Genomic DNA, 6,643 nt, shown 5'->3' with positions numbered 1-6,643 from the left:
CTGCAATATCTTGCCTTGCACTTTGGGATAACTAACTGGACCATTATTTATTCTTAGCTTGGCCCCTCGCAGCATGTGTGATTTTGCACCACTACCTCTTTCCAAACATCAGTCTTCTACTTGCGAGATACTGAACTTCAGAGAGCGCATTTTCCACTCTCAGATACCAAAGCAGCAATGGCCAGGCATTGCAGATTTCTGTTCCACGCCAATTTAGTAGGCAGAGACCAAAATGACCCTTTTGTCATGGGAAGCTCTTGAGCACATTAACTCTGGCTGCTGTTGCATTCTCTGCTCTGTAGAGAATTACTGTAATGCTGAACTTCAGAGACCTTTCTTTCTTTGCAGAAAAAGTTAGAAAACCTGAAGAGTCTAGATCTTTTCAATTGCGAGGTAACCAACTTGAACGATTATAGAGAAAACGTATTCAAGCTCCTCCCGCAACTCACATACCTCGATGGCTACGATCGGGATGACAAAGAAGCACCGGACTCTGATGCAGAGGGCTACGTGGAGGGCTTAGACGACGAGGAGGAAGATGAAGATGGTATGTGAATTGTGCTACTTAGTGTATGTAAGTTAAAAGATCGATATGCTGCCTAGTACATTTTGCTTCCAGCTCTGACTTGTTGGCAAGAGAAGGGTGTTCTCAGCAGCTCCTTCCTGACTGATGTAAAGGAGAAGTACCTCAGTGTCCTCTGAAGGAACGAGGGGAAAGGAGATGGGCAGGGCCTGAAAGAGCTACTTTCTCAGTCTTATCTCTAGTGAAAGATCGGGATGACAAAGAAGCACCGGACTCTGATGCAGAGGGCTACGTGGAGGGCTTAGACGACGAGGAGGAAGATGAAGATGGTATGTGAATTTGTGCTACTCGGTGTACGTAAGTTGTAGGATTGATACGCTGTGTGGTATGTTTTGCTTCCAGCTCTGACTTGTTGGCAGGAGAAGGGTGTCCTCAGCAGCTCCTTCCGGCTGATGTAAAGCAGAAGTACCTCAGTGTCCTCTGAAGGAACGAGGGGAGAGGAGATGGGCAGGGCCTGAAAGAGCTCCTTTCTCAGTCTTATCTCTAGTGAAAGGTGGGGAGTGAAAGGGTGGTAGAAGACAGGGGCCAGGAGGAGTAAGACAAGCAGTAAGACACTGAAAGAGTTCAGGGAACAGTAAACCACAGGGGATGAGGATATAAGGGAGAAATGGGTAAGAAATGGCTGGCATGCACACACGGCAGTTTTCCAGGAACAGTACAATCAGGGAAGTACAAGCAGTTGCGTAGACCCTGATGGAGAAGGGTAGGGTGGAGAACCAGATTGGGCATAGTAAAAAGTAGCTGAGTCAAGGAATTAAGTAAAGGAGCCAAGGCATTAATAGGAGGTTGTAGCTGCTCCGTGAGGACAAAGTGAACTTGTTGGTGTCAGGCAGAAGAGAGGAGAGTATGTGGATTGAAGTCTGCCTGGGGCAAGCTCTGTGAAAGGCGCTAAGGAAGCAGCAGGCGACTTTTTAATGTTAGGAAAATGCACGGTGGGTCTCACTGTGCTGCAGGTGCCATTCTGCCTCCCCGCCAGACTGCACTCAGAGGCATCAGTGTACCGGTCGGATGAGTATCTGGCTGAGTTGGGGGAATTTGCTAGACTCTTCAAACCCAGCTGCACAGCAAAAGCAGAATAGCTGGACTTGCACTTTTCCCTCGAGTGCTGAATGTGAGCTCTGGTGAGAGGGGCGAGTGCTGCAGCAGCGCCTTGCAGAGTGGTGCATGCAGCCAGGTTGAGCAGGGACAGGTTCTCCTCATCAGAGAACAAGTCTGGGCCTGCATTCAAATGCATGAAAAAGCTCCAAAACACCATTCCTGCAGCATGGAAAACACTTTCTGGTTTGTTGCTTGGGCTAGTTGCATTTAATCTCTTTCCTCTTGAAAAGAGATTGCAAACCTGTAAGACGTATTGTGTGTGATCCTTTTGTATTGCTCTGGCAGTATAAAGGCAAGGGGTGTCCCTTGGGGAGGGTTCCCAGTGCATGGTTGGCTTGTAAAGTTCTGTTCTATCCCTGGTGGGAGCAGATGGACACTTGCAGATGAAGGGCTGCAAGTGTCCCACGGGCTCAGAAATGCATATTGGCAGTTGGAACTGGAGCAGCTGAAGCTAAAGCAGTCCCAAGGCTGCCGTGACTTACTGTCAAAGCCCCTGCAACCCTAGAGCAGCTCAGACCATGGGTGCAGCTGCCACACTACCCTGTCACTAGAGTAAAGAGGCACAGGACTATGTCTAGCCCTGTCTAGCAGCTGGAGAGCTGCCTTTAATTCTGTACTGCCCTTAAGCAATGCTTTCAGTTTGCTCCTTGCGTCGGTAGGAGGTCACATCTCAGGTGGCAGTGCTGGAAAAAAGTAAACTTTAAATGTCTGAGTCGTTAATCTTGTTTGACTGTATAGAAGAGGAGTATGATGATGATGCTCAGGTAGTAGAAGACGAAGAAGACGAGGAGGAAGAGGAGGAAGGAGAAGAGGAGGATGTGAGTGGAGAAGAGGAGGTAAGGATTTATGCAGTTAATAATGGGTGTGGAGTGAACATTCTCTAACTGGGAATAGTTGGGCAAGAAATGCACCAAATATTGGAGGCTTTTAGTACTTGAAGCGTGTGCTTTCTTTTTTACTTGAGAAGCATCACAGCAGGGGGTGGCTTTGAGGCGTGCCTGTCTATGAGCCAGCTGCCATCTAGTGACCATTGACATGAAACCGTTCTGTTTATTGGGCTGATGTCAAAAATACTACCAGGAACGTCTGCAGACCTAGTTTGCGGTGCCTTTGAAGGGTTGGGGTCACAGCCTCCATACAGACGAGAAAGTGGTACGTGACTTACTGATCCAGTGCTCTCAGAGCAAGGTTCCTCCTTGGGCATGTACCTTGTGATTCTTCAGGGTGCTTAAATTCCTAGTGTAGTCCAGCTTCTGTGTGTAGGGTGTGCTGAGCCATTCACAGTCTGCTGGGACTTTGCTGTTAGCAGAACCACTGGGATGGGGCTAAAATTTGACTGTAGGAGGCTGTATTATCTGTCCTCCGGCCAGGCAATCTTAGATACTTAACTGCCACTCCTGAATGGTTGGTCAGCCTCTTCTCAAAACCAACAGCAGCTCCTGAGGCTCTGGAGATGTCTGTTCGTGTTTTAACTCTCCGTACCCCTAGAACATGCACCTTTTGCTATTGACCTGTCATCAAGTTTTACTAAACTCAGGACATCATAACAAAATTTGCAGCTACGTATCAGCATGAAGTATAAAACAATTTTCTTGCCGAATAGTTGAAGCTAGAAGTGGCTGTTATGATTGCTTGTGATTTTCTGCAATGAAGCTTGGGCCAGAGTCCAGTTATGCTGTAGCAAAAAAACTGCACTTATATAAGTGTGTGGGAGGTGTCTGCCTTTTTGTTTGGTTTTTGTTTAAGATGCTTCAAAGACTTTCTCAGTGTTGTAAAATGCTGTTGGATATGGCCAATTGTGAAAGATCCTGCACCGAAACTGACTTTTTTAATTCTTCCTTTTTTTTTAATCCAGGAGGATGAAGAAGGGTACAACGATGGTGAGGTAGATGACGATGAAGATGAAGAAGAGCCCGGTATGGCAGTAATCCAGTTTTGCTACAGATAAAATAATAATAATTTTTTTAAAAAAAGTAAAATACCATTTCCTAAAAAGCAGGCTCATGTTTGTATTCCTGCTCCTTTGATAGCAAGCCAGTTGCCAAAGAAGCTTGTTGAACTTGTTCAACTGCTCATCAGCATGAGGGAGCACTCATATAACTCAAGTTGTGTTTTGTTTTCTAGATGAAGAACGGGGACAGAAGAGAAAACGAGAACCTGAAGACGAAGGGGATGAAGACGACTAAACTGAATAACCTATTTTGAAAATTTCCTATTGTGATTTGACTGTTTTTACCCTGTATTTCCCCTCCCCACACCCCCAACCTTTTTTTTTCTTTTTTTTCTTTTTTTTCTTTTTTTTTTTTTTTTTCCTTCCTGATTGTAATGTTGCTGTGGGAACGAGAGGGAGAAGCAGACTGGGTGGGCAAGGGAATAAAATACTATTTTTACTGCCACTCCTCCTCCTATTCATTTTAAATTTTTTTCTTTTTGTCCCTCTCTTAGTCCCTGTAACTGCAATAGTAAGTATAAACCAAGTGGTAATTTGTTTCTTATTATTGGAGTGGATAAATTGACATCTTTTAAAAAAAAAAAAAAAAAAGGACAAAAAAGTTTAAGATCAGTGGATGATGCCCCAAATACACATACTCTGTTCTGAGACAGCTGAATAGTGTTGGTTGTTGGGATTTTTCCACCGCTGCCAGTCACTACATACATTGTAAGCATTTTTTGGGGGATGCTGCAAATCTAGGCAAAGCATCCCTCCACAGCAACAGGTGTGAGAATGGCATATTGATAAAGTGATTTATTTGTTGCCTGTCCGTGAATGACTGCCATTTTCAGCCAATGCTTTCCCTGCTTTTGTAGGTACCTTTTATTTTGCTGTTTGTAAATAGTGACCAAAAGTTTTTGTTGGGTTTTTTGGGGTGTTCCTTTGGATCTGGTTTGTGGGGTGAATTTGCAATCCCCCCCTTCCCCGCCCTGTGTGTTGTGTGTTTTCCTTTCTGTTTGTTTTTGGGTTTTTTTGGCTAGGGTATAGCCAATACACTGAAAATGGCAGGCATTTAAATATATATATAAATATATATAAAAAGTGTTCCTAATTCCTGCGTTACTAGTGAAATGAATTTGACAATTGTAATAAAAAAATGTTTCAACCCTTTTAAATAAGGTGTGTACTATTTTGGTCTGTAATATATAACACCTAGTCAATTTTAAGTGATGAGAAACTACTTCCACTTGTGCTATATACTTTGAAAATTTTTACAAACCTAAATACAGGAGGCAGTTCAGCATGTAGGGTAGGAGGTTTCTTTTCATACACTCAAGCACGAGATACTAATACAAAATTGTATTTTCTTACCTAGTGGAAGTCAGTAAAATGACTGAAAATACCTAGTGAATGTACAGTTTTACTTTCATATCCCTCTTTAAAATAGCTTTAGAAGTGACTTGTATTTCCTAGTCAATATTTCATCTGTATAAATACATTTGCAACAGTTTTTTTTCCCAGAAGAGCCAAACTTTGAGTTTTATGTCTGTTTGTCATTGATGAATTTCAATAAATCTTTTTATACAATTTTTCTGTGGCTTATTTGAGTAAAATGGGCCACTGGGAAGGAATCGCATACCTTTTTAAAAAGGCATTGACTAAGCTATTCTGGTAAATTCCCTGATATTTTTAGTAGCTTGATGATATGTTTTGCTCCATCAAAACTACACTTAGCCATGGTTGGGTGAAACCAAGGGAGAGGTTTTGGCTTTAATGCAAATAATGGTATGCCGTTTTTCTTTCAGAATGAGGGTTTCTTCTGTGTTACCAGCATGATTATTGCAGTTAAGCACGTTCATTTTTACTGTTTAATCCTATCCCTATTTATCCAGGCCCAGAAGAAAGAACTCTTGATTTCCTTCATCTGAGTGAGGTGCTGTGGTTCGGTGTGCAAGTTCTGGGTCAGTGTATCTAGGAGCTGTGGTCATCTGAGACGAGGGCTGTCTGCTGTGACTTGCTGCCAGTCCAGAGCTAAGTCTCCGCATTTTCCTTTCTTGTGAATGAGTTTTGTATTAAAGGCGAATGGCATAGCAAGTAGCATATACTGTGTACTTAAAATTAAGTTTCTGTGCGTGCAAGAGCATGAGAAGCTGTGGAAGATCACGTATTGCTCCTCCTTAACTGGATATCTCTGGAAAAAAAACATGCCTTTTTTGTAGCTGGGAAACTACACTATCCTGAAGCATTTGTGTAGGGTGGGGGTTTTTTGTTTGTTTGGGTTTTTTTTAAGAGGAAATAAAACTGGGCAAACTGCTCCCTCCCCAGCCAGGATCTGCTGCTGTGAAACCGAAACCACAAACTGGCGGGGCAGGGTCAGGCTCCTACAAAGCAAATAGCAGCCGGGCAGGGCCAGCAGGTCTAGAGCTACAACCCAAACAGAGCCCTGGTGTCACTCTAAACCAGCTTAGTCTAAGACTTCAGTTTGGCTTTATACTGGGAAACTCGGTTTTCCAAAGACCTAGCTTTTTACTTGAGCTGTTACAAGGAATCGGCAGCGACTGGACCTGACCTTTGCTGCACGATGAGCCTCTGTAGGTCACAGAGACGCAGCAAACGAGGATGCCCAGATGAACGTCCCCTTTGCATCCAAAAGATGCAGCAATACCAGGCTCACGCGGTGATGCTGAAGTGGCATTTGGGTTAACCTTTGTCACCCACTGAGCCACCTCTGGCTTGCAAAGCCGTTTTTCCTCTTACCCTGGAAGCACTGAGAAACCCTTCAGCTCTTCACCCTGTGTAAGCAGTGAATGGCCCAGGTGTCATTTAAGTGACTCTTCTCTTTGTAGTGTTAATTGTTTCAAAGCTTACTTTGGAATTAATTCGGTTACTCAAAGAAAACTGCAGCAGTAAGACCTTTGCTACACATGCCTAGTATTTACTGCTTTCCCTGTTCACTGTTGAGCTCTGCTGAAGCACTAATCCTGGGAGATGAGAGAGAGGGAAGAGGGAAGGCGGGTGTCTGATGAACA

At 43.8% G+C, this 6,643-nt stretch overlaps 1 long non-coding RNA gene across 1 annotated transcript; it reads left to right on the top strand.

Annotated features, from left to right (window-relative positions):
* Positions 1-348: 348 nt before the first annotated feature.
* LOC104075210 lies at positions 349-4,076 on the top strand. Its single transcript, XR_683500.1, has 5 exons — positions 349-547; positions 766-852; positions 2,420-2,517; positions 3,537-3,597; positions 3,806-4,076. It is a non-coding gene; the product is annotated as an uncharacterized LOC104075210 (long non-coding RNA).
* The last annotated feature ends 2,567 nt before the right edge of the window (positions 4,077-6,643 follow it).

Source organism: Fulmarus glacialis, unplaced genomic scaffold, assembly GCF_000690835.1.
Source record: "Fulmarus glacialis isolate BGI_N327 unplaced genomic scaffold, ASM69083v1 scaffold12744, whole genome shotgun sequence".
NCBI classification, from domain to species: Eukaryota; Metazoa; Chordata; class Aves; order Procellariiformes; family Procellariidae; genus Fulmarus; species Fulmarus glacialis.
Note: the sequence above shows the minus strand (reverse complement) of the source record. Positions and strands in the feature narration are given on the sequence as shown.